General features: G+C 50.7%; 1 pseudogene; it reads right to left on the reverse strand.

Annotated features, from left to right (window-relative positions):
* Positions 1-20,846: 20,846 nt before the first annotated feature.
* Positions 20,847-22,219, reverse strand: LOC102978904 (cleavage stimulation factor subunit 1-like; annotated as a pseudogene).
* Between the last annotated feature and the right edge of the window lie 1,243 nt (positions 22,220-23,462).

The following is a 23,462-nucleotide window of genomic DNA, read 5'->3' on the forward strand; positions in this document are numbered from 1 at the left end:
GGGCAAGGAATCTGGGGCATACAAAGACTTGACACCCCAGTCCACGCCCTTGAGCAGGTCACTGTATACTTAAAGCAACCAGACAGTGGCCCCTCCAACTACTGAGGTTAAATGAGTTAATAACTATAAAGTCCTTAGAACCGTACCTAGAACATAGTTAAGTGCTCTCTAAATAAATGTTTGCTTAGAGTCTTATTTTTATTACCCAAGACGTTTGGCATGTACGTTCCAAGAGAGTGATAAAGATCAAAAGGGCTCTTTGGAGGGAAGAAAGACTGCTGAGGGTTTGCGGGGGCGGGGATGGATTCCCAGATCCTGAGAGTGGACAAAGACCCCAGCCCTGAGCTTCCCTGGTGGCGCAGTGGTTAAGAATCCACCTGCCAATGCAGGGGACACGGGTTCGAGCCCTGGGCCGGGAAGATCCCACATGCCGCGGAGCAACTAAGCCCGTGCGTCACAACTACTGAGCCTGCGCTCTAGAGCCCGCGAGCCACAACTACTACTGAAGCCCACCTGCCTAGAGCCCGTGCTCCGCAACAAGAGAAGCCACCGCAATGAGAAGCCCGCGCACTGCAACTAAGAGTAGCCCCCGCTCGCCACAACTAGAGAAAGCCTGCGCACAGCAACGGAGACCCAACACAGCCAAAAATAAAATAAAGGCCCATGCTCCACAACAAGAGAAGCCACTGCAATGAGAAGCCCGCACACTGCAACAAAGAGTAGCCCCCGCTCGCCACAACTAGAGAAACCCTGCGCACAGCAACGGAGACCCAACACAGCCAAAAATAAAATAAATAAATTTAAAAAAAAAAAAAAAAAAGACCCCAGCCGTGAGCTTTGGAAACACCCCAGGAGCAAAGCCAGGGCGCACGAGAACTTGGGCAACCTACAACCAGTCTCTCTTCCTCAAGCTCTTTTCTTCTTTAGCAGTGGCAGGGTGAAGCAGGCAGGATGCACCCAGGCAGCTTTAAGAAACTACAGGCAGTCACAGTGCCCCTTGTTTGCTGGGTGAAAGCTGCTGTCCGCACACTGAAGGGGAATCCCCAGGAGGCCTGCGGGGAGGATCTGGAAAAGGCCCCACTGCCCTGGAGAGCAGAGGGGTTTTTAGAGTCTGAACAAGGAGCAGCAAGGGAAGAGGGCACTGGCAGCCCGGGGCCCAGGAACAGGGATGCAGAGAGGGCCAGGATGTCTACTGGGCAGGGAAGCCTGACGCTGTTTTGCTGGGTGATCGGTGTGTGACCTCTAGAGAACCTCCAGGAGAATCCACACTTCCCCCAGGGATCAGGGGCTGAGTCAGAGGCTGTGACGAAGTCCCGGCTGACCCCAAGCCTGGCACGGGCGGCCACAGGTCCCCCAGGGCTCTTACTGAGGCTCACGGAAGCTGCTCTTGATGTTCATTTCAAGCCAATCTGGGCTCCAAGGGATAAACCAGCAGAGGAAGCAGAACCAGCCTGACGGGATGGCCTGCGGGGGTGTAAGACCCAACGCCAGTGGGGTAGGGGGCTATGCAGCTGAGGTACTCGGGCTGGTCCACACACAAGATGTTTATGCAAAGGACTTCAAAAAGAAACAGAAAATCCCCTCTATGTACATATATTATCTGTCTTGTCACTCCAGCCACCCGCTGGGTGGTGGATCCTGGAAATTGTGTTGAATGAGGGATGGGCCTACAAGCAGTGCCTTTCATCAGTCCTTATCTACCCTAGAGGGACCTGAGGCCCAGGGCCCCCTGCTCAGCCCCTCACCTATAATTCATACACTCCGGCCTCCTGGCTTTGGAGGGGCTTTGGTGGTGATACCACAGTCCTAGCCTGTACCAGCCCCGCCCTCCAGCCAGGCCCTGGGGATTAGGGCATGGGGGACTCCTGCATTCCTGGGGGCCACCTCACCTCCAATCCCCTGCCTGTAGGGGGCCTCTTGGGCTTCTGTGCACCCTGATGGCCTCCAAGGCAGGTCGCATAGCATTTCAGCTAGAGAAGTGAGGAAGTGAGATTGTTTCTCCCCTGGAACCTCAGGCCTCCCTCTGAGACAAGCCCTTTCCCGGGGCATCCAACTGGTATAGCTGTGAGCCAACCCCAGTGCCTGGAGCCAGGAAGCACCCTCCTCAGTGCCTGGCAGAACTGCCTCAGCAGCTCCAGGAGAAAAAGAGCCAGGTAGCAGCCCTGGGACAGGCCTGCCACCCACTCCCTGTGTCCCCAACAAACCTCAGCTATCACTGCTCCCTAGCGAGGCAGGGTCCTCGCCCAGGATAAGGGCATCCATTCTATCTCTGGTTCAACCCTAAGTTCTTAGGCTGTGCCTTTAGTCCTTATATCTCCAGCTTGGGCAAAGGTCTCTGCAGGGAAGGGACATGAGCATTGCCAGGCTGCTTTCTGCTCAGGACCTATCTGTTTCATTTGTTGTTGGCCGAAGGAGAACCTGTCCTGGGACCAGAGCTGATCTGGGAATCCGTATTCCTGGGTCTAACCCGTCCCGCCCTCTGCACCACCTGCCCTGCGGGCCAACCCCACAGGGCGGATACAGGTGGGAGATGGGCTGGCCCGTCGGCTAACCAGCACACCCCACACCTGCTGGAGGCGCTGCTTTCCGAAGCCCAGGAGACAGGCCAGCTCCACAGTCAAAGGGCTGCCTCCCTTGAAGCGGATCCCAGTTAATGTTTCCTCTCTCTAGGAGACGGACTGGGCTGGCGACATCAGTATGGCCAGCCAGGGCTCAGAGCTAGGACTGCTCAGGGCTCCTCTGAATTCCGGTTTGTGCTTTGGTGCTTCTCTATCGGTAACATCAGTGCTCCCCTCCACTACAACCTGGAGAGGTGAAAAGGGCAGGTACTACTGTCTCCATTCTGTCCACGAGAAGATGGGAAACGGAGAAAAGTTTCTTGGTTTCCCCGAGATCACAGGGCCACCATGTGACAGCCGAATTAACCTGCCAGTTCCCAGCTCTTGTCTGTGAACGGCATGCGCTAGGGAAGTGAGGTTGCCGGACACAGGTCTCTTCTCTGGCTCCCCAGGCCGCCTGCGGCAGGAGGGAGGGCACAGCTGCTCCATGGACCCTCAAGGATGCGGGGGCACCCCACACCCACACCTCCCGACAACAATTAGCCATTCGTTCACTCATCGAACACTTACTAAGCACCTACCTGGTACCAAGTACTGTGCTAGGAGTTTTTGACGGCGGAGACGCTGCTACTTTTGGGAGGGACGCGTGAAGAGATTTCCACCTAAAATGGAACCGGAGGATACAAAATGGAGGATCTCACGCGTGCGCACTCGGAACAACAAAACTTCAGAACCTGGAAATCGTAAATGCCTGATTTACCAAAACACGAGGCTTATCTCCTGACCAATGAGCATCCGCCAAGAATCTCTCCCCGTCCTCAAGCCAATGAACTCACTGCTGGGACTCGGGTTGGACCTCCCCCTTTTTGTGCTCCTTGCCTATAAATAAAGTCCCCCAACCCTCCACTGACCGCCAGTAGCTTGCTGCAGACGGCGTTTTGCAGATTGCAAGTCCTCTGCTATTCCCGAATAGAACAAACTCACTTTCTAGTCATTTGAGCTTGCCTCAGTTTACCTCTTTATTTAGACTGATGGAAGAGACAGACGTCAAATAGCTAATGCCAATAAAGCCTTCGCTATGGGAGTCTGGTCTAAGAGCTGGGGAAGGATTCTGGGAAGAAGTCCATTTCAAGAGACACCTGAAGGGTGAATAAGAGTTACCAGCCCATGAGGAAGAGTACAAAGTATTCATCATCCAGGTGGAGATCTTTAGCAGACAGTTGGATGGGGAGGGGTCTAGACTGCATATAGAGACTTTAAAATTATTAGCCTAATGATAGATGATATTAACCTTTCCATGCCCCAAATCCAACAATCTCCCCGAGAAACGGACCCTAAGTAAAAGTAGCATGCAAACAGTTTTTTAATAAGTTCCCTGTTTCCGTTACTGACTTGGGTTCTTGGACTCCTTAAGCAATAGAAATTGATGAGAGGCCAGACAAGAAATTGAGGAAAGGCTTTATTTGGACTCTGCTGCAGCACGAGGGAGCGAAAACAGTTACCAGTTTCCCTTGCTCACTCCCTGAGGGAACGGCAAGCTGATCCTTTAAATAGGGCGAGGGTAGGGGTGGGTTCATGGGTCAGGCGGGAGGGATGGCTTGGGCGGTGGCCTGCCCACCGCTGTGGTGGTGCTGTGTGCTGGGATCATGCACAGCTCCCTGCTTTTGCTCCTGGCACCTGAGAAGTGGCAGTTGGGTTTTAGCCTTTTTGTATCTTGTTCATAATTTGTCCTGTGTATGCATGCAGTTATTTTCAGTCCCTTATAGTTTCTTTTTTTTAATTTTTAATTTTATATTGGAGTATAGTTGATTAACCATGTTGTGTTAGTTTCAGGTGTACAGCAAAGTGATTCAGCTATACACATACACGTATCTATTCTTTTTCAAATTCTTTTCCCATTTAGGTTATTACAGAATGCCGAGCAGCATTCACTGCGCTAAACAGTAGGTCCTTGTTGGTTATCTATTTTAAATATAGCAGTGTGTACATGTCAATCCCATACTCCCAATCTATCCCTCCCCCCTCCCCCTTCCCCCTCCCCCCACCACCCGGTGGTAACCATTAGTTCCTTGTCTAAATCTGTGAGTCTGTTCTGTTTTATAAATAAGTTCATTTGTATCTTTTTTTTTTCTTTTTAAGTTTCTTTGTATTCTGTTGCTTGAGGAGACCTTTGTCCAGGTACAAGCACTGCAGCAAAGCATCCCAGGTCCCAGCCTATCTCATTTCTAGTTCCGATCAGCTGGCCCTACTAAGCCCTTTTCATAGGGAAACTCTAGATCCAGTGGCCCCTATCGCCAAGGCCAACATTCTGCCTGGAGTCCACCATCTCCCCCTGCTGCCCTTATCTCCACCCAGACTGGGTTTGCCTCTGTCATCCTCTGCTTTACCCTCACATCAGTATAAGAACCTCCCGTCGTAAGCCGACTTTTCTCATCCTTGTGGCTCCCTTGAGCCAGCATCCAGGTTCTCCCCTTCCTTTTCTGAGCCAGGCATGTGCCTGTTGCTCTCAGATCCACGTGTAGCCTTCCCTGCTCTCCTCTGCTCTGTGTTGCAGTGGGACTGAGTCCTGCAAACTATGTTTTCCAAGGTCTGTTAAGAACTTACAGACCTGGTTGTCCAGTGAAATTGGAGATCAAGACAGAAGAAAGAAACAAGGGCATTTCTCGCCCCTTCTCTCTCCTCTGGGTGGGGTGTCCAGCAGGGGCTGTGCCTTATTATTATTTTCAGCTCCCATCAGGCAGTCCTGTTACCCAAAAAAGCCGGGTTTGCCTCTTGGTGGGTGTCTAAAGACACAACCAAGTCAAAGATCAGAAGGATGGATTTATTACTTGCAGCAAGTAAGGAGAACACAGGGATCTTTCCCAAAGCAGTGTCCCCCTAAACAGCAAAATTAGGGAAGTTTTAAGCTAAGAGTACAGGCGTACCCATGCAGGGGCTTGAGCAGAGGAGAATTCAGCATAGAATCAGGACAAAGATCCGCAGAGTCCAAGCTTTAGTCGGTTGTTGAAGTCCCCGACTTCAGTTCAAGTCACTGACCCTTTTCTGAGGGTCAGAAAAGGTCAACATCATCATCCCTTAGGTTCCAGTAAATCTGGTGGCTAAGCTCTTCAGGCTAATCTTTACCATTGAAACAGAACTGGGAGTCTTTAAAACTGATACATTATCTTTGCTATTGTTACTTCCCTTGCCTGATAACAGTCGTTTGTTCCTGCGTTCTTTTGTTCCCTTAAGATGATTAATTACTGAGACTATTCAAGAGCAAGCATTGTGGCCAGACTCAGATCACAAAATGGCTTCGGCCCAAAATGGCTTCTGCCCAAAATGGCTTCTCTTATGTCAAGAAAGCCATGCCTGGCTCTCTTTCTCCAGGAACCCCCTTCCATAACTGCTTACAGCCCCTGACATGATTCCAGTTCCCACTAGGTATCCCTGACTCTGTGCTCTAATTCTGCCAGATGGTCCTCCTTCGTGACGTGGGGTCCCAAAAGGAAGCTCTGGCTCATGGCTGCTGGAACACCACCCCCGTTCCTGTTCTTCCAGTCTCCAGGGCAGGAGCAGCTCCCAGTGAAGCCACCCTCCGGCTTCCTCACCACCGACTGCTTGGCCTTTCTGCGATTCCAGAGATCTTGTGACTGGCTACCTGCATTATGTTCCTTCTATTGCAGTGTTTCTCAAACTTTTTGGTTTTAGGATCTCTTTACATTCTTTTTTTTTTTTTAAATAAATTTATTTATTTATTTATTTTTGGCTGTGTTGGGTCTTCGTTGCTGCGCACGGGCTTTCTCTAGCTGCGGCGAGCGGGGGCTACTCTTCATTGCGGTGCATGGGCTTCTCATCATGGTGGCTTCTCTTGTTGCGGAGCACGGGCTCTAGGCGCGCGGCCTTCAGTAGTTGTGGCATGTGGGCTCAGTAGTTGTGGCTCACGGGCTCTAGAGCGCAGTCTCAGTAGCTGTGGTGCTCGGGCTTAGTTGCTCCGTGGCATGTGGGATCTTCCCGGCCCAGGGCTAGAACCCGTGTCCCCTGTATTGGCAGGCAGATTCCTAACCACTGTGCCACCAGGGAAGCCCTGATCTCTTTACATTCTTAAATATCTTTTGTGATCTTGTACTTTATAATAAATATATATTTGTTTTTCATTCCCGAGCACAGAGCTTGGAATTTCCTAAGTGAAGAGAGGGCTAAAGGTATCTTTTGTTATGGTAATGAGATGACTTTTGGAAAACCCCTAAGGATGGGGGCTGGTTGCTAAGTTCTGCTAGCGGTCCAGGTAGGTAGGCTATGCCAAACCGTAAATACCACGCACAGCCTAATGTGCGCCAGGGGGTTCTACTTGGCACTTCTAGGCTACTTCCAACTTGTGAGGCTGTCACCTTAAATATGATCTAAGGGGATGGAGCGTGGACAATACCACATCAATTCTGCCCACATCCCATTGATCACTCCTATGGCCCAAACCTAGCAGCAAGGGTGTCTGGGAAACGTAGTCTGGCTATAAGCCTAGGAAGAGAAGCCTTAGCAAGACTGTGAACACATTGTATTGTCTCTACCTCACCAATATATAAGTGTTCCCAATGAGGTACTAGGCTATTTGCTCCTTACAGATATGGGTTGTTTAGTATATCTCTATCCCTCTCCTAGAAAGCACTAATCACATTTTAACTGACTCTTCAATTCTGGACCCACAGGAAAAGACCATCCTCTGTTACTTCATGCTCCAGGGTGACTAGCACATGATATCATCTCTCTTTCCCGGTCTCCTCTCTAATTTTGTAATATGTTTCCTAGACCCAAGAAAGGATTGGGTCATCTACTGACTTTAGACTTTTCATGTGGATACAAACTTTGACCTTTAAACAGCAGATGCTCTTCAGACAGAGAACGGAGCCATGGGGAAGTCTGAGAGGCAGAAGAGTAGAGCAGAAATAGTCCTAGACTGGGAGTCAAGACAGAGGTCTTTTCATTTAGGGAGCCGAGATGTATTGCAGTGGCCAGAAACACAGGGCGTGGAATCAGGGTCTTATTAGCTGAGTAGTCTTCACATGAAAAATGAAGACTTACTTCATAGGTTTGTTGTAAGGGTTACATTAAATAGTATACATAAAGCAATAGTACAATACTTGTTGCAATGTAAAAGCCTAACAAATGGTAGTTATTTTAGTTGTTAATTCTGTTATATTGATTGTCCTGTCGTTTTGTACAGTGATGTACCTCCAATGCCTTGGAAAAGTGCTGGCACGTAGTAGGGACTCAATAAATACGTGTCCAGTGAATGAATAAATGAACTCTCAGCCCTGTCAAGGACAGACAATGTGATCTTGACAAATGACTTCATTTGTTCTGTCTGGGCCTCAGACTGTCCTGCCGTAAATAAGAGCAGGAGCACAGCATCACCCGGTCCCTCCCAGGACCAGCGACCATGTCAGCAGAGGAGTCCTGCCCACCAAACAGGCAGCACAGGAGGAGAAATGAACTCAGTGCTCCGGACCAAAGGAGGGTGGCCATTGGTGGGGGACTCGAGAGACAATGCCAAGACTGTGGCAAGAGGGTCTGCACATCTCTCCTTAGAAGGTAAGGCAAACGTTAGGGCATTTTTGGCTGCATTGGGTCTTCGTTGCTGCGCACGGGCTTTCTCTAGCTGCGGCGAGCGGGGGCTACTCTTCATTGCGGTGCATGGGCTTCTCATCATGGTGGCTTCTCTTGTTGCGGAGCACGGGCTCTAGGCGCGCGGCCTTCAGTAGTTGTGGCATGTGGGCTCAGTAGTTGTGGCTCACGGGCTCTAGAGCGCAGTCTCAGTAGCTGTGGTGCTCGGGCTTAGTTGCTCCGTGGCATGTGGGATCTTCCCGGCCCAGGGCTAGAACCCGTGTCCCCTGTATTGGCAGGCAGATTCCTAACCACTGTGCCACCAGGGAAGCCCTGATCTCTTTACATTCTTAAATATCTTTTGTGATCTTGTACTTTATAATAAATATATATTTGTTTTTCATTCCCGAGCACAGAGCTTGGAATTTCCTAAGTGAAGAGAGGGCTAAAGGTATCTTTTGTTATGGTAATGAGATGACTTTTGGAAAACCCCTAAGGATGGGGGCTGGTTGCTAAGTTCTGCTAGCGGTCCAGGTAGGTAGGCTATGCCAAACCGTAAATACCACGCACAGCCTAATGTGCGCCAGGGGGTTCTACTTGGCACTTCTAGGCTACTTCCAACTTGTGAGGCTGTCACCTTAAATATGATCTAAGGGGATGGAGCGTGGACAATACCACATCAATTCTGCCCACATCCCATTGATCACTCCTATGGCCCAAACCTAGCAGCAAGGGTGTCTGGGAAACGTAGTCTGGCTATAAGCCTAGGAAGAGAAGCCTTAGCAAGACTGTGAACACATTGTATTGTCTCTACCTCACCAATATATAAGTGTTCCCAATGAGGTACTAGGCTATTTGCTCCTTACAGATATGGGTTGTTTAGTATATCTCTATCCCTCTCCTAGAAAGCACTAATCACATTTTAACTGACTCTTCAATTCTGGACCCACAGGAAAAGACCATCCTCTGTTACTTCATGCTCCAGGGTGACTAGCACATGATATCATCTCTCTTTCCCGGTCTCCTCTCTAATTTTGTAATATGTTTCCTAGACCCAAGAAAGGATTGGGTCATCTACTGACTTTAGACTTTTCATGTGGATACAAACTTTGACCTTTAAACAGCAGATGCTCTTCAGACAGAGAACGGAGCCATGGGGAAGTCTGAGAGGCAGAAGAGTAGAGCAGAAATAGTCCTAGACTGGGAGTCAAGACAGAGGTCTTTTCATTTAGGGAGCCGAGATGTATTGCAGTGGCCAGAAACACAGGGCGTGGAATCAGGGTCTTATTAGCTGAGTAGTCTTCACATGAAAAATGAAGACTTACTTCATAGGTTTGTTGTAAGGGTTACATTAAATAGTATACATAAAGCAATAGTACAATACTTGTTGCAATGTAAAAGCCTAACAAATGGTAGTTATTTTAGTTGTTAATTCTGTTATATTGATTGTCCTGTCGTTTTGTACAGTGATGTACCTCCAATGCCTTGGAAAAGTGCTGGCACGTAGTAGGGACTCAATAAATACGTGTCCAGTGAATGAATAAATGAACTCTCAGCCCTGTCAAGGACAGACAATGTGATCTTGACAAATGACTTCATTTGTTCTGTCTGGGCCTCAGACTGTCCTGCCGTAAATAAGAGCAGGAGCACAGCATCACCCGGTCCCTCCCAGGACCAGCGACCATGTCAGCAGAGGAGTCCTGCCCACCAAACAGGCAGCACAGGAGGAGAAATGAACTCAGTGCTCCGGACCAAAGGAGGGTGGCCATTGGTGGGGGACTCGAGAGACAATGCCAAGACTGTGGCAAGAGGGTCTGCACATCTCTCCTTAGAAGGTAAGGCAAACGTTAGGGCCTGACCCCAGTGCTTTGTACCCCCAAACCTCCTTCTGCTTCTGTGGCTCCCCCAGCCTTAAAAGAAGTGGTTGCAGAACTGCAGGGGGCTTTCCCCAGCCCCAGGTTCCTGGCTGTCTGTCCAGGAAACCTCCAGACACAGAGCTTGGGCACTGCCCAGCGCTAAGTCACCAGAGCCTGGGGCGTGTGACCGAATATGTGACCTCATTTGTTCACTCATTAACCAGGATGCACTGGGCACCCTTCTAAGTGCTGGGGCACAATTGGCCGTGAACATAATAGCCTGTGCCCTCATTCCATTCAAGTCTGGGAAACAAGCACAAACCAGGTGATCAATTTCAGGTGGTCATAACTACCACGAAGAAAAACAAAGCAGCTGGGGTAGTTAAGGGAGACTTGTCCACCGGCGCCTCATCCTCTCCTGGGCTAAGATTCAGGGAGGGACTGCCAACTGGGGAGGAGAGAGAAGGAAGGGGAAAAGGAAGAGAGAAAGTGGTTCGCAGAGTGGGGCCGGGGGAGGCCGTGGGGTCCCAGCACGGGCAGCGTCAGCCTGCTCTGGTTAGCCGAGCCCTGTCAGGGGCCGGGAGCTGCCGCTTCCCTGGAGCTCACCTGGGGGTCATCCCCTCTGCCTCCTGGCTTGTATCCAGGGGGCCTCCTGCCCTGAGCCTGTGACCTTGTGAGAGTCTGCCGGCTGCCTCAGAGGTCTGGGGAGGCCTCTGAAGGAGAGAGATGGACGCCCCAAGGGTGACAGCTGAACAGGAACCCACCAGTGTCCCAAGATGACCTGGTTGAGATTATTGGTTTGCTTCTGATGAAAGAGTGAAAACACAACAGCATTTTCCCTGGAAATCAAGCCCCCACGTCCACCGCCCGGTCATTTGGAGAGGACTCAGCATGCGAGGCCTCCAGGGCTGCCCCCCAGCTCTCCCGGGCCTGCCTGTCAATGAGCTCAGGAAAAGACCTGAACTCCAGGGGTCGGTGAGTCACCACTGAATGACACCAGCCCTGAGAGAGCAGACATGGAGGAGGCCCGACGCAGGGCTGCTCTGGAAGCCGGTGGGTGGGGTGGGGAGGAGGTATGGAGGCCAGGAGGGATGGGCCGTGGCTCTAGCTGGGGTCACGCAGCTCCCGTCCCAGAAGGCCACCTGCTGCTCCATTTCCACCTCACAGTACCTAAGTCAACCTTTTAGGCTCCTTTGTCTTTGAAGTCTTCCCAGATTCTCTCACCTGGATGGGAATAATTTGCTCTTTTGTTCATTTATCAGCAAACATTTATTGAACCTTCCATGTAGCAATGGATACAGAAAACTAAAACAATCCTTTCTTTAAGAGGATCACATTCTAGGGGAGCAGGTAAGGAAAAGAGCTTGAAGAGTGTTATATGCGCACATACGTATGTATGTATGTCTAAACATCTCGCATATGATGTTGGGAGCACATGGGAGGCCACGTCATGCAGCCTGGGCTGTTTTGAGGAATGACGGGACCTGCCAGGCAGAGGGCAAGAATCCTTACAAAGGAACAAAGACACAGAGACGAGCGTGTCCACAGGAGCGAAAATGGAGAAAGCACGGCCACCTCCTCAATCTAATGTGTCCTAAATAAACCATCAGCCATAGCTTGCTTCCCCATTTTATCTTAACCAAGGGCTTCAACATATCCACCATATCCACATCCAATACACCATTAACCATGATTGCAAGTGGCAGAATAGTCGCCTATCCCCTTGTTTTCAATCTCCATCTGATTATCAAATTTTAGTGGGGGAGGGGTAGGAGATAAGTATAAGAAGCTTTTTTTTTTTTTTTTTTTTTTGGCTGTGTTGGGTCTTTGTTGCTGCATGCGGCCTTTCTCCAGTTGTGGCATACGGAGGCTACTCTTCGTTGCAGTGCACGGGCTTCAATTGTGGTGGCTTCTCTTGTTGCAGTGGCTTCTCTTGTTGCAGAGCACAGGCTCTAGGCACGGGGGCTCAGTAGTTGTGGCTCGCGAGCTCTAGAGCGCAGGCTCAGTAGTTGTGGCGCACGGGCTTAGTTGCTCCGCGGCATGTGGGGTCTTCCCGGACCAGGGCTCGAACCCGTGTCCCCTGCATTGGCAAGCAGATTCTTAACCACTGGGCCACAAAGGAGGTCCCAGAAGTTTCAAATGTAGTAGAAGGTATCAAAGATGGAAGTAGGGTGACCAACTGTCCCAGTTTTAGCCCTGAAAGTCCCACATCCCCGGAAATCCTTTGGTCCTGAGTAAACCGGGACCGTTGTTCACCCTAGAAAAGGAGACAGGAGAAGAGAGGAGAGAAAGCCAGGGCGAACTGATGTACTAAGCTCCTCGTTGAGGTGAAGGTCGGCTGTATGTGGACAGAGAGAGGGTGTGTTTATATATGGGGAAGGAGACTCTTTTCCTTTGGAAGCATTAAACCCACCATGCCCCCAGCCCCACTGTCACCCCCATCCTGATTCCTCCTGGGCAGTTGTCATCTGTCACTGACTTGCAGCCTCCAAACAGCCCCCCAGCAAGGCTGCACTTCTCCCTTACCTCCCACTGAACCCTTGGAGGGCACGCTGGGATTCCACGCCCCTTGGATGGATAGAGTGCCTCTGGCATCTCCTCCCCGTTCTTGTAGCACAGGCCCCCGTGGAGTTGTCTCCAAGCAGCTGTCTTTAACCCGTTCCCGTTCAGCACGCCAGCCCACTCTCTGCACGCAGCGCCCCCTTTGCTCACCTCCTGCCCTGCCCCCCATTGCAGCCTTGAATGCTGAGAGGGGTGCAGGGCGTCTTACACTACGGACAACGTGACTCTGCGTCTTCCCCTCTGAGAGGAGACCTGTAACAGCGCACCCCAGCCAAGGCAGGGGCAGGAGGAGCAGCAATGTTGTTCCACTGATGCCACGCGTCCGCCAGACCCCACGTCTGCCCGCGAGCCACCAGTCACGCTCAATGCCGCCTCTGTTGCGAGGTTGCTCGTGAAAAGCCCCTGTGTTGTGGCTCCTGGCTCCAGCGAGGTCCCCGATACAAGGTCTCCATTCATGTCAGGCTGGCCCTCCTTGGCCACACAGGCAGCCCCTGCTCCCTGAGGAAAGCTGCCTGGGGTAGGGGTACAGGGTGCATCTTCCCCCCCATTTCCACAAAGGCCCAGCACACACTGCCCAGGTTCCCTCCCTCCCTCTGGTGCTGCCTGCCGTCCACCACCTGGGAAATCCTCAGGGCAGCAGGGCCCAGGAGCACACGCCAGCCAGTGGGCCTCTGGGGAGCCCATCCCTCTCTGTCAACAGCCAACCAAACTCTGGGCGGCCACAACATGTCAAGGGAAGGATGGGCACAGCAGACTATACAGAAGCAACTTCCTTTTTTCCTCTTCCAATGAGCAAAGGGAAGAAGAACTGCTGTCTGCAAGGTACCTACCCCTACAGACTGAATGGAGTCAGTCAGATCTGAGGAATGGGGTTGCTGGCCGGGGCCATATCAGTTAGGGAGCCAGCTGATGTGTTTTTGAAGCTCATGCAGCGTGGTGAATCCCATACTACTGAAAACAAGCAGAGGCTGTGAGGCCCTCCAGGGTACAAAAGCCTTTCCGTGTCCCCTGTTTATTATTTGTAGGAAAAAAGCTTCAGCTTCCTAGACTTTCCCTGAATTCCAAAAGGCAGATTCAAACAGTTACTAATTAGGGAGGGAAGGAATGCAGAAACAAAGGAAAAGTTGTCAAGAAACAATCATGCAGCTTGGGGCAGGGTCCTGGTTCCTCCTCAAGAGATATACAGGATGATCTGACACAAATATCTCTGAGTTCTTCTATGGGAACTAAGGCCCCCAACCAGGTGGAAGATGATAACTTTAGGCTGAGCACAAGCACGTGGACCCCAGACTGGTCAGAACCAGAAGGCTGAGGATGAGATTCCTGGAACATCACCCTCTTACCTCCCCACCAACCAATCTGAAGAAAGTCACACAACCTGCAGCCCTCATTCCAAATTTGTCTTTAAAAACTCTTCCCTGAAACCCATGAGGGAGTTTGGGTCTTCTGAGAATGAGCTGCCCGTTCTCCTTGCTTGGTCCTTGCAATAAACCTTTCTCTGCTCCAAATTCCGACTTTTTGGTGGGCCTCACTCACTGTGTGTCAGGCACACAAACTTGGGTTCCACAACAGTACTCTGAAGAGCATTCATGCAGTGGTTCTCAAACTGGAGCGTGCATCAGAATTATCTAGAGGGCATGTTTTAACACAGATTGCCAGGGCGGCCTGCGGTCACTGGTGCGTTAGGATGGGGGTGGGGCCTGGGCATCTGCATTCCTAACAAGTTCCCAGGCAATGCTGATGCTATGGTCAGGGACCTCACTTTGAGAACTATTGGAAGAGGGTTTCCCCTGACCTCAAGGAAGTTACCAATAATTTGAGGCCAATATACACCTGAGTTTCCAAAGACAATTCCAAAGCCAAAACTACCATGAATACAATGCAGGGCTCTGAGGTGGGGTCTGTCTGACACCAAGTGGGGAGGTGGGGCTGGTCAAAGAAGCTTCCTAGGGAAAAGTGACTCAAGCGAGATGGTGAATGTGATAGCAGTGAAGAAGGAGCAGGGAGTCTGTGAAGTACCATATTGAAATGGGAGTTCGGGGGAGGAGAGGAAGGGAGGTGTCCTCCATGTTGGATGGGATAAGAGTCAAGGGGTGAGAACACTGTTTAGGGCAGGTGGGATAAAGGGCAGGCGAGGGCAGCCATGTTGAAGGACAATGGGCGGGGTGAGTTGTAGAGGCTAGGAAGAGGGGACCTTTGAGTGCCACGCCAAGACCCCTGGGCCAGATACTGTGGCCAGAGAGTGCTGCTGTGGGTTGTTGTTTGTTTGTTTGTGGTACGCAGGCCTCTCACTGTTGTGGCCTCTCCCGTTGCGGAGCACAGGCTCCGGACGCGCAGGCTCAGCGGCCATGGCTCACGGGCCCAGCCGCTCCGCGGCATGTGGGACCCTCCCGGTCCGGGGCACGAACCCCCGTCCCCTGCATCGGCAGGCAGACTCTCAACCGCTGCGCCACCAGGGAAGCCCCGCTGTGGGTTTTAAAGTTGCCATTGGCATGACCAAGCCAGTGCTTGAGGAAAGTTATTCTGGCACCCAGCAGGGAGCAAGGAGAGCCTGGGAGAGCCTACCAAGTTGGTAGGTCAAGGCAAGCAATGAGCGAGGTAATTTTGCTTATCGTGTCATGTGATAATTGGTGTGGTCCTACGTGGGTTGTGTAATCCAAAGTGTTATCACTACCAACCCCTCCTCCAACAGTTATCTGTGGGTTGTTATTTTTTTTGTTTTTTTCTCACTTTCTGAGGGATCGCAGTGACCGCCAAAGAACCCAGCATCCTACCAGGGAGGGAGGCGAGGTTGGTGTTAAATAAACAGGTAGTGAGGGCTGGCAGGCGGTCGCCCAAACTGCCAGGGGCCCCAGAGCATTGACGATCACTCTCTGTCTCAAAGATGTTTTAAAATGAGAACTGCCTGGGCTCTTTCCCAGTTTTCTTTACTCCCTGTAATGTTCTGGAAACTTCTTCCCATTCATTCAGCCTCCAGAGAGGAAGGAGAAAAGAACCCTGAGCCAAATGAGGGTTCCTCCTAAAGGCCTCGGTCAGAAAGTGAAAATGTTCCCCTTGCCCTGGAGTGGGTGGGGTGCGTCCGTCTCTTCGACCCGCCATTATGGCGGCTATGGACGAGGGGGGCAGCCAGGCAGAGACTGGTCTGCCCAGTGGAAGCCACTCCCCAGGCCCATCTGGGTTCACAGAGGTATCTTCTTACAGGAGCATGAGAGCAGGAGGCTGAGCAGGGAGATTCATAATTTCCTTGCTCCGCAGATACAAGCTTTGAGCGAGTGGGCCGCGGGCCAGGAGAAGAAAGCCGCCATCCTCATCGGCAGTGCCCGTGGAGCTGAGCCGGAGGGTGGGGGAGATGCTGTTTGAAGGAGGCGCTTTGGAAATTCCTCACATTTTTTGGCCTTTGTCTCTGGGCATTGAGATGAAGATCCATGTTTGACTCTGAAAGAGCTCCCAGTCTCTCCTTTGCATTCAAAAGGAAGATCCTGGCAGAGAGCAGAAAGAATTCGGGGGCTGTTTTCTCATCTCAAAGACCAAGTGAGTCATTTGGGGGTACAGCAGCGGAGACCGGTTTTATTTTGCCCCTGCTTCACCTCATTTTCCTCTCTCACCTCTGGCCCCGGTCCCAAGCCCAGGTCATCAGTGATGTCAGTATGGTGCTGCTTTCTGAGAAGAGCTGTCCTCCAGTACTCTCTGCGTTCTCAGGGAGCGTCAAAGGCACCTGTGTGCTGGCAGAGGCGACCGGGAGACGGGATGCCTGGGCCCTGACGGCTCCGTCAGACCTCAAGCCAACCACTGTGGACCTGACGTCACATTTCTCCCACCTCCCAACACAGAGAAGAGTTTGGCCTTGTCCTGCCACATCCCATCCCCGGAGTGGTGAGGGCGCCAAAGGGGACAGTCAGACCATGTTCAGTGTAAGAACAGCATTCGCAAGGGACCAGGGACACGATGGCTAGGCTCCATCAGGAGATGAGCCGGAAGCCCCCTTTGGCCCGTGATTTCAGACTGCACGTACGGAGGTCCAGCACGGCTTTGGGAGTTGTGAACGAGATCCCTCCGTTATCAGTTTGAGATCTGTGTCCTTTTCATTCCTCCACTGAACTGGCGCCCCTCTCCCACCAGATGCCATTTTGCATCCAAATCAACTGATTCACAAGCAGCTGGGGAGGAGAGGAAAGTGGGAGGCTCCATGCTGTGACTAATCCCAGCCTGCCCCTGAATACCATCAGTTGCCTTTCTCCGCTCACTTCTTTCCTGATTCCAGGACTCCAGATCGCCTATGCTCTGAAGCGCTTGAGTTACCATAACCCCTTTTGTGACCAAAATGAAGTCTTCATCAAGGGACAGCTGGCCCAGAAGGAGGGGAGATTCTGCAGATAAAATGAGGCAGAAATTTCTTTGACAGTATTTTCTCAACCCCACCCCTCTCAAAGACCCTTGGACCTGTTGTCAGGTTTTGTCCTCACCAGCCCTCCCCCACAGACCTGATCTTCCTCTAAGAGGAAAAAAACAAAAACAAAACCTAAGTTAAGGGCAGCAGCTGTTGGTAAATGAGTTTGTCAGGTCACCACCAACTCACTGCACGACCCCAGGCAAATCACTTAATCTCTGAGCTTGCATTTTCTCCTCTAAAAAATAAAGGGTTGGACAAGAAGACCTCCAAGATCCCTTCCAGACATGACAGCCCAAGTGTGAGCTCCACATCTTACCACGGGGACAACGCATCCTCTTCCCCCTTCCTCTGTTCAGGTGCTGGGCGTCCCTCCAGGACTGGCTGTGGCTGGAATCCAGTATCTAATTCCTTCATGATCTCAGTCCCTATGTGGGTGGCTGCATAGTGAGAACCACGGGCAGAGGACAGCCACCCTTCTGTGCACCATGGGCTCCCTAACCAAACTGACAATTTCTCCAGACACCGAAGGTATCACAGTGTTCCCCAAGGGGGTCCCTTTCTGAGTGCTGGGGCCACAGACTAAACAGACACTTGGAACTCATCTGGATTCTGGCAACTTCTCCAAAAGCCTGTCTACACCTGCTTTTTGAGGTGGTTGTTTTTTTGCTTTTCAACTTTGAGGGACATATCTTCCTATGAAAAGGGATTATATTGAATCACCCAGCCATAGCACTCACCCTGTCCTCTCCTGAAAATGAGCTCAGCGACTACTTTACCATGACCTCCTGAGCATCCAGAAAGATGGGTTCTTTTCTTCGTTTTGTGCTAGACAGCCTCGCCCTCCTGTATGCAGTGTTCACTTCCACCACACTTGAGCCACAAGCTGTCTTCAGAGCTCTCCTTGTTTCAGTGGGTGTGAGTGTGCCGCTATATGTGTTGTGTCTCTCTGTATGTATCTCTCTGGGTATGTGTCTTTTGGAGATCTCTATCTCTGTCTCACTATGTCTCTCCGTGTGTACGGATGATCCTGATACTTCAGTAGATTGATCCTATTTTCTCCTTCCATTGGCTGCTGAACTTCTCACGTTTTTCTATAGGTAACAGATTGTGGCTGGGCCCCCGGGGGGCAGCTTCTGTTCTAAATCTGTCTTCCTGGAGGTCAGAGTGAGCACAGCCAACCTTCAAAAACACATGTCTAGGGAGTGAGGGGGAGGAATTGGGAGCTTGGGACTGACACACATGCACCATTGATACTATGTATAAAATAGATAACTAAATGAGAACATACTGTAGAGCACAGGGAACTCTAGTTACTGCACTGTGGTGACCTAAATGGGAAGGAAATCCAAAAAAGAGGGGATGTATGTATACGTATAGCTGACTCATTTTGCTGTACGGTAGAAACTAACACAACATTGTAAAGCAACTACACTCCAATAAGAATTAATTTTTAAAAAACCACATGTCTAACACCAGAAGCACTGGTGAGCGATGGACATTTCACCAAAGTCTCAGTGGGATGACAGAGAGATTATATCACACACCACAACACACCACAAAACTCGATCAAGTCGCCTCATTAGACATCTTGCTCTCTCCCCAGAACTCTTCTGAGAGCATCACTTTATCGTGTAGCTCACACTGGGTGGATGAACAGTTCTCTGAAGACCTCCCATAACTGCAGCTCCCTTCAAAGATGCCATGCTGGGGCTTCCCTGGTGGCGCAGTAGTTGAGAGTCCGCCTGCCGATGCAGGGGACACGGGTTTGGGCCCCGGTCCGGGAAGATCCCACATGCCGCGGAGCGGCTAGACCCGTGAGCTGAGCGTGCACGTCCGGAGCCTGTGCTCCGCAACGGGAGAGGCCACAACAGTGAGAGGCCCGCGTACCGCAAAAAAAAAAAAAAAAAAAGCCATGCTGCACCACATGAGCTATGGTAGGTGGGCTACAGCTGATTGGACCCAAGGGTGAGCACCTGACCAGGGGCTGCCTCTCTATTGGTCAGCCAGGTGTCTTATGAGATAGTTTAGGCCTAGAGCTAGCGATACTTGAACCAATCAAATGCATCAGCTTAGGGAGTTTGGATGCAACACAGAGAGGAAGCCAAGTGGTTGTCCGTGAGAGAAGTGGAATGACAAAGAAAAGCAAGGACCGAGAGAGAAATCACTCCGTCAGTGGCAGCAGAGCAGAGTCAGATCAATGCTCCTGCTGGTAAGAAGCTGCAGATCCAGGGCTATGCACACTGTGTCCCCAGTACCTACCTCACAGGCCCTCAAGCCACGGTGGTTTCCTGATAGAGCTCGTTAAATGGGGCTGTATGTGCTCCTGAAACACCCCTGCGCCCTGAACCACATCCCACGTGTTTTCACACAGGTTAGGTGTGCTGCTCGTGGGATTTCAGGTACCCTTCCTAGAGTCACAGTCTGTGAAACTGAGGCCCTAAGGCAGGTGTGATTTCCAGACCTGAGGCTGGGAGGGAACATAACTGAGAGGCTTTCCTTTCCCACCATATGCGTGTCTCAGACCCTCAGTGAGGACAGTTATCGCCCCTGGTGCCCCGTCAAGAGAAATCCCAGCTCTCTCTTTCTCTGTCTTTGGGCGATGAGGACCATTCTCAAGCACCCATTATTTTGTTGGGTCCCATGAGTCCACTCCACCCAATGTGCTCCGCTCTGACTGGGCCATACAGTTCGAGGGGAGTGAAACTGGAGAAGAATGTGTGGAAGTTTGTGGCTTTCATCTCTTAAACAAATAGCAAATTCCTTGGGCTGCTGCTGCTGGAATTAAACAATGATGTATTGGGGGGAGGCTCTACAGCGTTACCTTAGCAACACCCAGGCTGTTTTCAGGCAAGGTCTAGTAAAAGAGGAAAGAGAACAAAAATAATAAAGGGACGAGTCTGGATGGGGTCCAGGAATGGGGGTCTTTTGGCTGAATGTGTTTTGTGCCCTGTGGTGTTTACAGGCCTCCTTTCAGCTAAGTTTCCTCTGGGCTCCCCCAGTGCATTCCACCGTCAGTGAGGCTGTCCACTAGAATACTAATGTGAGGCTAAGAAAAGACAGCGTGCCATGTGAGGAACGGGTTAGGAAGGGAAAGACATCACTGCTGGGACCACCTAAGTGGGAAGTGACACGTGTGAAGCCTTCCAGGCTGGCTCTTGAAATCATGAAGGTCATGGGAGAAAGAGGGCGAGGTTCTTCAAAGGTGACCAACGCTTGGGCCTTAGGCAGGGCAGAGGCCTGTATGGTGACAATCCATCAGACCCTTGCTACTCACAGCGTGGTCCATGGACCAGCGGGAGAGGCGTTACCTGGGAGTTTGACAGAAATGCAGAATACAGGGCTGCTCCAGGCCTACTGACAAGGGTCTGCATTTTTACAAGCCCCAGGTGGTTCACGTGTGCACTGCTGTTTGAGAAGCGCCAAGCGGGACCTAAGTCTTGTCTCTCCCAGGTTCCTGCAAATCTGTCACCGCCTTTGTCATGTCACAGCAGACTACCACCCACACAAAAACAGGCATATCCAGTTTGCTGATAACGCATTTTGGTGGTGTTTTTTTTTTTTCATGACAGATCCACTTGAGATCTAGAAAGCACTTTAATACTCTATCCTTCTTCCAATGATCAAGAGAAATAGCAAGTCCTGTATTTACAAAACCGATGAAAATCACCATGTAATAATCAGTGGGTGCAGAACAACCGCACAGATCTGTGTTTCCAACTTTTTCCACCATGATTCTCCATCAAGGTAAAAAAAGATTCGTACAAATCACAGAAGCACGTAGAGGTGGCAGCACAACTGCCAAAGATGGTACAATGACTTACTACTGAAGCTGGTGATGGGACACAAGGGGAAGGAGGGGCAGAGTCCTCGAGAAAAGAACCCTATTTAACACAGGCGGCTCTAGTCCGTGGTCGACCTCTGGTACCAAAACCGCGCCCCGAAGTCGTTGCTGCAGGTCACACAGCCGGCGTTGGTGGGCGAGTGTACGATACAGCGCACGACGTTGTTGTGGCCCGGGGAGAGCAGGTTCCGGCGCTCAGCCATTCTTGAGTCCCAGCAGCAGAGGCTGATGGTCCTCTAGTCAGGCAGCAGCGTGCAGTCCTCCGTGTGGTTGAAGACAGACCACGTCCGGTGCACCTGCCGTCCGCTCAAGCCAGCACCTGTGTATCTGACCAGGGTTCGCCCTGTTGATATTTCTCAAAGTTTAGCTACAGCCTTCTTCACTTGACAGAACGTATTTTGAATTTTTGGAAAAAATGGCAAAACAAACTTCAGCATCATCGTGTGCTCTCTCAAAAGTTGGGATGCATCGATCTGAAACACCATCCCATAATTTGAGGCAGCCGTCCTTGCTACCAGTCACATACATATTGGTACTAGGATTGTAATTAACGGAACATATGGCATCAGTGCATTGATCTTGAGGACTGCAAGAGACAAAGCACTGAAATGTGTTGATATCATAAAGTCGAAGAGTAGGCTGCTGAGTCCCAACAAGTATAAAGTCTCTAGAAGGATGAAAAGAGATGGAGCATAACATTTCAGCCTCCTGAATGTATTTGAAGGCTCTTTTTGCAGACGGTTTGGAATAATCAAATAAGAGTATAATCCCTTTAAGCAGAGGCGAGGATCTGTTCTGTTGGGTGGAAAGCGAGACACGTGACTCCATCCACGTGGTCGTAAAGAGTTGGAATCGCTGGGTGGTTTTCCATGTTTTGCTGTGCAGTCTTGTTCATCATGACCTCTACTGGCATGGCACTTTGGGCCAACATTCTTTCTGTGTCAAGTATTTTTATGGAAGCATCAGCAGATCCAGTAGCTATTAACTGCCCATCTCTATTATAGGTAGCTACACGACATGGTCCTTTATGGGATGTGACATAGCATGTTTCGTACTCTGAAGCCTCTGGGGACACAGTCTGGACATCTGCATCAAACTCCAGGTCGGTTCCTGTGCCAGGGGCAACTGTATCTGACGGACCAATTGCATAGTAAACGGCAGTATCATCGTTTTCCATTCCTTGTATTATATCACCTAGAGATACTGTTAACATGGTGGTCTGAATTCTTCTGGACCTATCTCCATGCACACAGTCATTTCATTTCTAGTTGGATGAATGCAGGAGCTGCTCCGAGGGTGCACAGACAGACTGAGGCTTGATTTCATTGATGAGGCCGTTAGCAATGTTGATGTAGCCGTCATAGAGCAGCTGGCTAAGGATCAGCCTGTAGAGCTGCTGGCGATCCTTCAAGCCCACTTTGGTTCTGTGCATCGGGGAGAAGAGGAAGATAATTTCCCTGCCAGGGGCGCGTTCTAGAGATTCGTTCACCTCCTCCGACTTTATCTGCTACGCGACAACCCTGACGCCAAGGAACTGCTGCCTCACGGACAAATGTCAGATCCGGAGAGCACAGCGGGTGCGGCGGCAGGTTGGCGCCACCACTTCCGGGGCCTTATGGAGCAAGTGCACCAGCGCAACGTCTCCACTGGGGCGTGATTTTTAACACTGATTTTTTTCGTGATGATAATGGCAATGATGATGCTGATGATGAAGGTGACATTAGATACGGTTAGGGGTTGAATTGTGTCCCCCGAAAAGGATATATTCAAGTCCTAACCCCCAGTACCTGTGACTATGACCTTATTTGGAAATAGGGTCTTTGCAGATGAGATCAAGTTAAGATGAGGTCATTAGGGTTGCCCTAATCCAATGACTAGAGGAACAGATTCTTCCTCTGAGCCCCTAAGGAGGAACCAACCTACTAACACCTTGATGTCAGACTTCTGGCCTCCAGAACTGTGAGACACGAAATTTCTACTGTTTTTAAGCCACCCAGTTTGTGATACTTTGTTATAGCAGACCTAGAAAACATAGAGAGAATTTCCTCTCTTTTTTTTTTTTTTTTCTGAAACTTTCCTTCCTTCAAGCCCTTTCACATACAGTATCTTCTGAAAGCAGAGGCAGGCTAGGCATTTTATTCAGTTTTTCAAAGAAGAAAGTCCGTTTGTTACGTGAAGAGGTCACAGGAGTGAGGCGGTACTACAGCTGTACCTGGCGGGCCTGTGAAGAAGGGCTCAGCCACAGGGGATGTGGGCCTCTGCATCTGTCCCTGGGCCTGGACAGCTGCCACCGCCCCTGAGGACACTGAATAAGAGGGAAGACTAACGCCACGGGGCTCACCCATCACCATCTCCACCATCTCCATCCCATGGGCTCAAAGGTGCCATCAGCAGGGTGTGTCCCAGCCCCAAACCGGACATGGCCCAAGTATGCATCTTTCTTGTTATCCTGAAGTTTGTATCTGAGTTGTCAAATGTCACCTCCTTTCTCAAACCCCCCCAGTTTTATTTTTCTCACAACACTTAACACCATCCGTAATGCCGCTGCTTATTTATTTAATTACTTTTATACCTCCTGTCTCCTTTACTAGAATGTACACTCTGGTCCCCAGAATATAGCCTTGCCCGTGACAGTTTCTCAATAGATAATGGGAAGAGAACCTGTTCAAAATATT

Source organism: Physeter macrocephalus, chromosome 5 (assembly GCF_002837175.3).
Source record: "Physeter macrocephalus isolate SW-GA chromosome 5, ASM283717v5, whole genome shotgun sequence".
NCBI classification, from domain to species: Eukaryota; Metazoa; Chordata; class Mammalia; order Artiodactyla; family Physeteridae; genus Physeter; species Physeter macrocephalus.